This window comes from Sinocyclocheilus grahami, unplaced genomic scaffold (genome assembly GCF_001515645.1).
Source record: "Sinocyclocheilus grahami isolate Dianchi unplaced genomic scaffold, SAMN03320097.WGS_v1.1 scaffold53.1, whole genome shotgun sequence".
Lineage (NCBI taxonomy): Eukaryota > Metazoa > Chordata > Actinopteri > Cypriniformes > Cyprinidae > Sinocyclocheilus > Sinocyclocheilus grahami.
Window position 1 is genome coordinate 2,263,643 of NW_015505232.1, and position 10,243 is coordinate 2,273,885.

The window sequence follows — 10,243 nt, forward strand, 5'->3', positions numbered from 1 at the left end:
TGGGTGCATTTCAGGTTGTAAAAGTTACTGCTTAGATGTTCTGTCTGGTCGCTAAAAGTTCTATATTCTATATTCTATCTATATAAATCTATATTTTGACATATAGAGAAAGCTCAGTTCCTTTTATGTAACTCTGTAGCAAGCCACATGATTCAAAATATCTACATTTTATATTTGTTTCAAAAAAATGTATGAGCACAAAGTTTAATACTTCAGGGTCAAAGATTTGCAAACCTCTTGCAAACACCTGATTATCATATAAAGTACCTACCTAAAGCGCATCTGATAAGTGTGATAATGTAGCATATGAAACGAAGTCTGTTTTTCTGTTTACTAGAGTGTGAGATGAAAACACATCTTGTTTTTTTTCTTTTTGCTCCCTTGAATGCAAATGGGCCAGATTGAACCCTGGGGCTTTAGTGTCCCCTGCTCTAGACAGAGAGGTGGGAGGGGAGTATCTCTTTAAAGAATCCAAAAATTCATAATTTTTTTGCTGAATAAAAAGAGTTAAACACAACTCGAGCAAAAGTAAAATATCCCAAAAGTCACAGTACGTGTTCCAGGAGTTACGCTGAGAAAGGAGGAAGTAATGCGGGGCAAGAGGTGGTGAGATGAAGCGAAAGATTCCATCTTTCCCTGGAGCGAGTGAGACGGATGTCAGTGAACACAAAGTCCCAGGAGACTGCTCCACTTTCCAGCATCTTACACACTGTTTAGACACAGTTTTTACTTCTTTAACTGGGTCCATACATAGTGATATAATGCACATAGATGCCTGAACACCCTGCGCAGCTGCTCCGAGACTGAAGGAATGCAAGCAGATAGGACTTCACAATGGTCCTGTTTGAACAGGAAACATCTCATCTACTTCTAGTCAGCCTGCATGCATTATGTAGCTCACAGTGTTTTGCATCTGCATGGAAACAAGTCATTAAATGTGAAAGAAATTTAAATTATGTAAAGATAGAGTACAGCCACTTCAGATTGACTGCAGTGTCCATCAAAACTCACCGCATGTGACTGTCCTTCAGAAAACAAGCATGATAAGCAGTTCTGTAGCTGGTACACCAGTTACAAAGGATTCAAAGCACTGGGATGTTTTGACTCGTGAATATATGGCTCAAAGTCGACATTCAGACATTCATTTTGTTTTTGGCATTGAAGCCCTTGGTTTGAAGAACATATCTTGCCAAAATGCAATTAAATTTGTAAATAGAATTTTTCTTCTATCTTTACAGTTGTATTAGGGTGCACAATTATTCCTTAGCAGCATGCTAAACACATTTTTAGTGTAATTTAAAATATTTAAAAAGTTAAAACTAGTGCAGTTAAGCGATTAATCGCATCCCCAAAAAACGATTTTGGTTACATAATATATGTGTGTACTATGTATATTTGTTATGTAGATATAAGTACACACAAATAATGTATATTTAAGAAAAATATTTTATATATATATATATATATATATAAATATAAATTATATGATTATAAATATATACTGTGTGTATTATACATAATACAAATACACAGTACACACACATATATTATGTAACCAAAAATTTTTATTTTGGATGCGATTAATCGCTATTAATCGTTTGACATCACTAGTTAAAACAGATTGCCACTTGTGTTTTGTCATATTTTTATATTTGTTATATTCAATACTTTTTGTTAAGCAAAATAAATGGATCCACATGTTTGTATATTACCATTTAGAGCAATTTATAAATTTTTACTGAAAAGCCATAAGCCAATAGAGCAACTTATAAATTGCATATTGTATTTATTGTACAATATATTTCAAAAAACGTATTCTCAGATCAATGTCAATAAACAGCAAGGTTCCCATTGTGACAACTAAAAACTATAGGCTTACTCCATATCTGCTATTGGGAATGTTGTCACGAGGTCGACCCAATTTTTTTAATGATGCAAATATTTAATATAAAAAATATATAATATAATAAAATATTTTTTATTAATATTTTGATTTGTTTTATTTTTGCATTTTCTATTTAATTTTGATTTTCAAGTTTAAGTAATTTTATTGTAATTTTTATTTAATATGTCTGTATAGCCTAGTTTTTATGAATTGTTTATTAATTAAATTTTTAGGTATTTTAGTACGTCAAGTTAAACTAAATTAAAATACAAAGAAAATAAATCTTTTTATTTTGCCTGGGCAAGTAATTGAAATAAAAATGTTTTTCAATGATTTATTTCATTCCTGTTCATGATTATTTTATTATATTTTAAGTAAATATATAGTTCAGTCATGAAACTCTAGATGGCGCATTCTGACGGGGTGTTAACGTAACTGGTGATATTCAGAGAGTTAAACGACTTGGCACAAGCTGATTGGTTCATGCTGCATATGCAGCTAATGAGCTTACTGCCTTGCATTTATATGGCTGGCTAGCATTCACTTGAGATTCCTGCAGCGCGCTTTCAGAGTTCTCTGAAACCCTCCACCTTCCCCAGCTCCACCTGTATAGATAGATCTGCTACGGGTTATTTTATATGCTATTTGTGCAGCAGCAGTATGTCTTAAATACTCATGGCACCGTATCACCATATGCATTGGCAGTAGCAAGTTCCTGTACTTGCTAGCAAGCGGCAGCAATAACCAACAGCAGCAGCAATTCAGCAGCAGCATAGCAGATCTATTCCGCCAAGACCAAATACATTAACATTGTCATATCCATCACCATGCTAAAATGTTCAGAGAGTTGTCATGATTGAATTACATTTTTTATGGTTTTAGTTTTAATTTTAGTTTTTGTTAACTATAATAACCCTGCAGTGGCATTTCTATCATAGTTAGAAAATGATCCAAAAGTACTGAAATAAATACCCTAATGGAGAATTTAATAGGGTTTGGAAAAATAAACTGAAAGGTGATTCTTTGATCATATTAGGATTGATTCTAAATTATGATTCCACTCAAATAAAATTGTTTTGACAAGGTTTAATTGGTCAGATTTGGACTCAAATGCTTTGTTTGTGAGGTCACAAATATTCTTATTGCATTCCATGCCATTTAGATTGCAATGCATTTTAAAACACTTTTCTCTCATCTCATTCATTAATATATTTATTTTTTACCCTATCCCTGTATATGCAGGGCTGGCTCAGTGGAATGAGGATACTTTTGGAAACCATTCACGCTTGAGTGGAGGAGAGATGTGCACTTGGCTTATGTGTTTTTTAATTCGACTGTCTGCCCCCTAGTGCATTATGTCGCTATGTAATCCCTCTCCTTAAAAACAAGCAAGGCTGAAAAGTTTGAATGCACATGTCCTCTAATAACTAAGACAAACTAATGCAGTAGCCAAAACAAATCCGGTACGGGTTCCTTCTAGAGGTAATGAAAAAGGCATAATAAATGCAAATGCAAAAAAGCATAACGTGTTCTGAAGGGTTGTTGCTGGGAAAGCAGGGTGGGGGTTTTGCATGACGCAAAGGGGACAGAATAATTAATAAGTCTATTTATGGAAGCACAACGATGGAAGCCACTCATACAGCACTTCTGAAACCTCCCTGTGGGGTTCTCGTTTTCAATTAATCAATTTGGGTTTAATGTGATAACTCTAACAGGCAGAGGATCCTAATGACCTTGGAGCTCAACATCTACATCAAGGCTGATAACAGCACTGGCCTAAAAAAGGATAGTTTACCCTCCCCCCAAAAATCTGTCTTTCTTTTGACTTTTACTTTTCTTGAGCAAAAAAAAATTCTAAAAACTGCTGATGCTTTTCCATGCAATTGTAATGCATGTAGACTGACTTTGAAGCTTCAAAAAAAAAAAGTAAAGTAAAAAAAGTAGGAAGGAAGAGTAGAAAGGAAAGGAACCTATAAAAAAAATAAAATAAAATAAACTGCAGGTGTTACAAAACAAATGACCAGATTGAAAAACATCATCGACAAAATCAGCATAATAACACCATTACAAACTGTAAGAAACTCCACCCGTATTAATTATTCATGTCTTGGTGCATGCTGGGAACACCTGCATTGTGCAGTTAAGTATATTTTAACTTTATTTAATATTAGATTTTATTTAATTTTATATTGTTGAAAAATACCCAAATAAACTCTAAGGTTTTCTACTTTACAATAAATACTTGATAACTATAAATCAATATACATATAACAAATAATCCACTGTAAATAAATACATTTGCTTAACCAATTGATTTGTCCAAAGTATTTGAACTAACAATATAATGGAAGCAAGTAGAACTCAAAAAAGCCCATGCAAAAAAGAAACTAAATGAGTTGGGATTTTTTTTTTTTTTTACAATTATATATAATTTAGTGCTGTCAAATGATTAATCGCGATTAATCACATCCAAAATAAAAGTTTTTGTTTACATTATATATGCATGTGCACTGTATATATTTATTATGTATATATAAATACAAATACATGCATGTATACATTTAAGAAAAATATGTTATGTTTATATATTAAATATATTTATATATAATATAAAATATAAGAATATGAATATATAAATGTATAAACATGTAAACATTTCCTAAATATATACTGTATGTGTGTGTACTTATATATACATAATATACACGGTACACTTACATATATAATGTAAACAAAAACTTTCATGTTAGATGCGATTAATCGCGATTAATCGTTTGACAGCACTAATATAATTGTAATTGAGATTTAATTCCTATGCTTGAAATTGAGTACAAGTAATATCCTTGAACTTACTTGAACTAACTTATCGAATGTAGAAAATACAAACTCCTTTCTGCTGCGTTTACATTACAAAATCCTTTTGAACACGACCGAGTGTAAATTATGACAAAATTGTTATTAATATATTACATCATGAACATTAAAATACATACATCATATGAATGGAAGTGAGTTAGGAGCAGATGGATTCATTCTCATGTTGTGTTGTACCGGAGGCTGAATGCTATGCTGAAGGTGAGGTCCGTTTATTTACAGCTAGGACGAACTAGGCCATGTTGCTTTTTAAAGAGCACATGTGGTACATATGGCATGACCTGTGTGTGTACTTGTGTGTGAGTCTGAAGGAGAACCAGAGAGGAAAGAGATATCAGATTTTCATCAATGGCCCATACCAGCGTGCTGTTGCAGGCATCGGTTTGCACTCAAGCAATTAGGGAGCAAATCCCCTCATGGTTTAACCATTAGAGCAAATGATGTGAACGTGATAGCCGACACCGCTGAACTGTTAGTGCACCCTCGTTTCATTGGGTTCTGTACAATTCTGTATCCTTCGCATAACCAAATAAATATATATATATTTATTTGGTTATTCGAATGATAAGAGAAACATTCCATTGTAAAATTGTGCAAACATTATGGGAATATTACTATTCTCTGAACATTCTAAAACAAGAGAGGACCAGGCCTGGACTATTTATGTTGTTTTGGTTCTGTTTGTGCGCGGCAGTCGTCCATGATTTTCGCGCTATTTTCAGTTTTGTGTTTATTTTGTTATTAAATTATGTTTAAATGTTCGCCGGTTCCCACCTCCCTCTTCCCCGAACTTTGTTACAGAGTTAATCAGATAAGAAAGACCAGATGGTTCCAAATTTAGCCTAACATACACTCTTTCTTGTAATACACACAGTGCAGTCACAGTATCGTGAGTAAAACTGGACCAAATTTGCCACACTAAACTCGTGGCTACGTGAATTATCACTTCTAACTCTAATCATCACAGGCCCGGTTCCAGAATCAAATCACCAAGGGTGCTTCAAGAAATGGCTAAATAATTGTGACCGCCGTTCATACGTTTTAAAAGAAATATTTCATCCATTTCGAAAACATAATATGACAGGATTTTTTTTATTATTGGTTTCATCAGAGCATGCTAATAGAATTGATTTTAAGTCAATACAGTTTATAATTACAGTTAATAAGGCTCTTATAATGCAAATTAAGAAAGAAACCTAAAAATGACAATTCTATCATCATTTACTCACCCTCATGTCATTCCAAACCTGTATGCTGTCACTAAGTCACCAGCTCTGTCACCTTACCATTTTAAGGACTCCATTTCCCAGAATCCTCCCTGGCTCACAGTTCACGATCACCATCATCTGAGGTCTCACCGCAATAAAGACCAGTGCAAGCCACTTTCACTGCACTCAAGCTTTGTCTGGTCTCGTATCATGTAAAGTCACTCCCGTATAGACTTACCTGGCTCCCCTTCTGTGGAATACTTACCTGCTGATCCTGATCTCTTTTGTCTGCTGCCAACCTGGTACCAGGACACCTGTGGAAAGTAGTGATGCATAGTCCGATTCATTTCTGCGAACCGGTTCTTTTCGGACAGATCGGCTCATTGAACCGGTTCATCGATTCCTGACGTCATCAAGCAATAACGTCTCTACGCATTTCTTTTCTAGCAACTCAGTGCAATGTTGTATCACAGAAAAATTCAAATAAGTTATTTGTGTTTGTGGTCACAGTTTCATTCGCGGATCTTTTATGTCAGATACGACTGACAGACAGACCAATATTGACTAGCCTACAGCTTGGATAAGATTCCTAAAAGTTTCACACCTACAGCACACATTACAGTCATTGATGCACAAACGCGGATATGTTCTACATGCCTACAGTATAAAGAATGAATAAACCAGTCTTATAAACTCCTTGATTTCGCTTAAGCAACTTTAAATATAATATACATGCACAATAAACTATTGTCAAATTTATTTACATCACTCGACAGTTTTTGCAGGTTTTAATCAAATGTAAATTAATAAGCATATTTCCAGTACGCGCCGGCTTGCACTCTTTCGCCAACTCGCTCATCAGAATCTTCGGTAATCCTCGGCACACTTCGCCGCGGCTCATTCGGTTCTTGTTGAGTCCTCGGTAATCCTCGGCACACTTCGACAGCTGGTTGAACCGGCTCATTCGGATCTTTTTTAGTTGGACGTGCTACTTCGTCTGTGCGTCCTGTGTCATCAACCCTGAACTAAAGTTCGATTCAGTTCGATTTGTGAGCCGGCTCAACCGGTTACTTCCTGAGAACCGGCTCAAAAGAACGATTCGTTCAAGAACCGAACATCACTAATGCTCACCCTCTGACTCTCCATTTCTCTGCACCTGATTCCTTTTGTTCAATAAACCCCAGATCTCTTACCCGTTATCTGTATTCTGGTCTCCTGTTTCGTGACATGCATTTCTTTCTTTTGCTGATATTTTAAAAAAATGTCGATAACCGAACATTTTCAGTCCCCATTGACTTCCATTGCATTTTTTTGCCCATACAAGAAGCCAATGGGACCCAAAAATTGAAAATCCTTCAAAATATCATCTTTTGAGCTCCACAGAAGAAAGTCATACAGGTTTGGAACGACGCGAGGGTGAGTAAATGGTGACAGAATTTTAATTTTGGATGGATTATCCCTTTAAGAATACATTTCATCTCTGTAACTTTCTTAAAAGGGGGAAAAAGTCCTAAAGTAAGTCATAAATGATATAACAGATTACATGTATCATATTTGTCAGTGAGAAACTACCAGACCCCTACTGCCCTCTTCTTTCCACAAGAGGAACTCTCTCATGGTGTTCATGTGAGACTCAGCGTTTCAACAATCAAGTTTTATATATATATGTATATATATCTTTCTCAACTAGCTTCATAAGCTCCCTGGATTTAAGCTTCTTTGTCTGCGCTAAGGAGGTTGTCTGCGGTCAGTTGAAAGCTACAACTCCAGGGTCAGCTTGTAGTTACCGTGAACAGATGAGGTGTATAATGTTGAATTCCTATGCCTGCAGTCCTCTTTCATTCTTTGTTTTGCTTTGACATTTGATTTGTCAGGGCTTGTGTTGCAGATGAGTTTGTCAATACCAAAAATTGAAAAGGGTTTGGATCGGGCGCTGTTGCTCTTGACTGTGCAAACTAAGCTATTCACTCTCAGATTAACATTAAGCTTGATAAAATGTTCTCCCAAGTGCTGAGAAATATCACAGTTCTGAGCAGACTGGGTCACATATGATTTTCAGTACTCGTGTGATAAATGCTTAAAGGGACAGTAAAAAAAAAAAAATGTTTTACTCACCCTCATGTTGTTACAGACTTGTATACTTTCATCCGCGAAAGATAAAAGATACTTTGCAACATCATTCACCAAAAAACGTTCATGTTCCACAAAATAAATAAAGTCATACGGGTTTGGAAATACGAGACGGTAAATAAATGACGACGCAATTTTTGGGTGTTAGGCTACACAAAAACGTGTCAGTCTGAACGTTATGTGTCTGCCAATGTTCTTACTGTTACCAGAGTGTTTGGAGAGCTTAACTTGGCATCTTTTCAAATGAGGTTTAGCTCCGTCATGAATTTGCTGGAAATTGCCAAAGACGTTTATCTAGCCAACTCTTTGCTTTGGCAACAGATGCTTTAGTTTAACTTGAAAGTGTCTGTTTCAGTCATCGTATCTCTTATCTTCATCTTTAAACTGGCTATACAGAAAATCACTCATCACCAACCCTCATATTTATCATTCTAATCATTACTGTTATCTTTGCCACAATTTACAAAATACACTTTGGGGCTTTCCATGTGCTGTTTACACAACTACTAATTAAGTAAAGTCTAATTTCTTTTAGGACTATTTTTTTCCAACACAATGACGGATTACCCAAGAAACATTTCCTCACATTTATATATACCGTTAAAAGACAAGGTTTTGTTTTAAATATTGAATATCACATATAATGACCTGCTTACTGTACCTTATTAATAGTGCCCACCGAATAATGAGTATCTATCTAAACCAGCATATTTGTCACATATCTAAACCCAGATCTTTCTAGTACCTTCCACTTAACTGTTTCTCTAACTTTTAACTTTTCATGGGAGCATGCACAGATTTGACAGGGCACAGAGTGGTGAACATCAAAACAATTGCTTTCAGTTCAATGACAAAACAAATACTTCACTTTCATTCTTCATATAACAGCACACAGTTGTTTTCAATCAACTTTTCCACAAAAAAAATACCAAAAATGGCTTTATAGCCTAATGCCTTTTAAGTTCTTTTTATTCTTGTGTTCTTTAGAAAAGCGTCTATGTGGTGGTGTTTTAAAGAACCTAGAAACCAAAACTTTGCTCTGAAAACTTTAAACTTTTACTCTGAACTTTTGTGTCTTCTGATAACCAACTCAAGAAACCTTTAACTACTGCGAACAATTAATCTTCACTCAAAATAAAGGTTCTTCTTATCTAGAACTTTTTTGACTGTATAGAGCTCTTGAGTTGCTAAATGTTTTTGCAGTGTAGGAAAGTTCAAATGAAATGTTCTGTAGATCAGGGTTTTCTAATGCACCAACATTGATGCTTTTCTAAAGAACTAGAAAACGGGTTTAAAAGTTTCTCCACATTACTCATCCTTATTGTTTCTAATTAAAACCTTTATTTTTATAGAAATAGTTTACACAAAAATGAAAATCAGCTGAAAATGTGCTCACCCTCAGGCCATCCAAGACATAGATGAGTTCTTCATCTGAACAGATTTGGAGAAATTTAGCATCACATCACTTGCTCTCGAATGGATCCTCTGCAGTGAATGGGTGCCGTCAGAACGAGAGTCCAAACAGCTGATAAAAACATCACAATAATCCACAAGTAATCCACACAACTCCAGTCCATCAATTAAAGTCTTGTGACATGAAAAGATGCGCATCCATCATTAAGGTGTTTTAACTTCAAATCATTGTAGCTAAAATACAAGTCCTCTATCCATAATATTGCTTTAGAAATAGAAACAAATTCATCTACATCTTGGATAGCCTGAGGGTGAGTATACATTTTCAGCAAATTTTATTTTGGATGAACTATTCCTTTAAAAGTTTATGAATAGAGTTCTTTATTGAACAATATTATGCAAATAATTTTTACTGAAACTTATCTAATCAATTACAAAGAAAACTGCCTGTACCTTATTTGTTTCTTCAGGCAAGCCTATACATGGATGAGGAAATATTTTTGCTTTGGGAAATATCTTGTTTTTCTCTGTATGGTAAGAAAGAAGTTTACACAATGTAAAAGCTCAAGCTAATTATATTTTCTCGAGAAATGGAAGTAAAGACACATTTAATCAGTTTTATGTGATGCTACTGACCTACAGAACTTCCAAGGCAGTGACAGGAAGGCAGCTGTGTAGAGTTAATTTGAAGAAGAGCCAGCTGTGAAAACAAAAAACAAACAAGAAAAAAAAA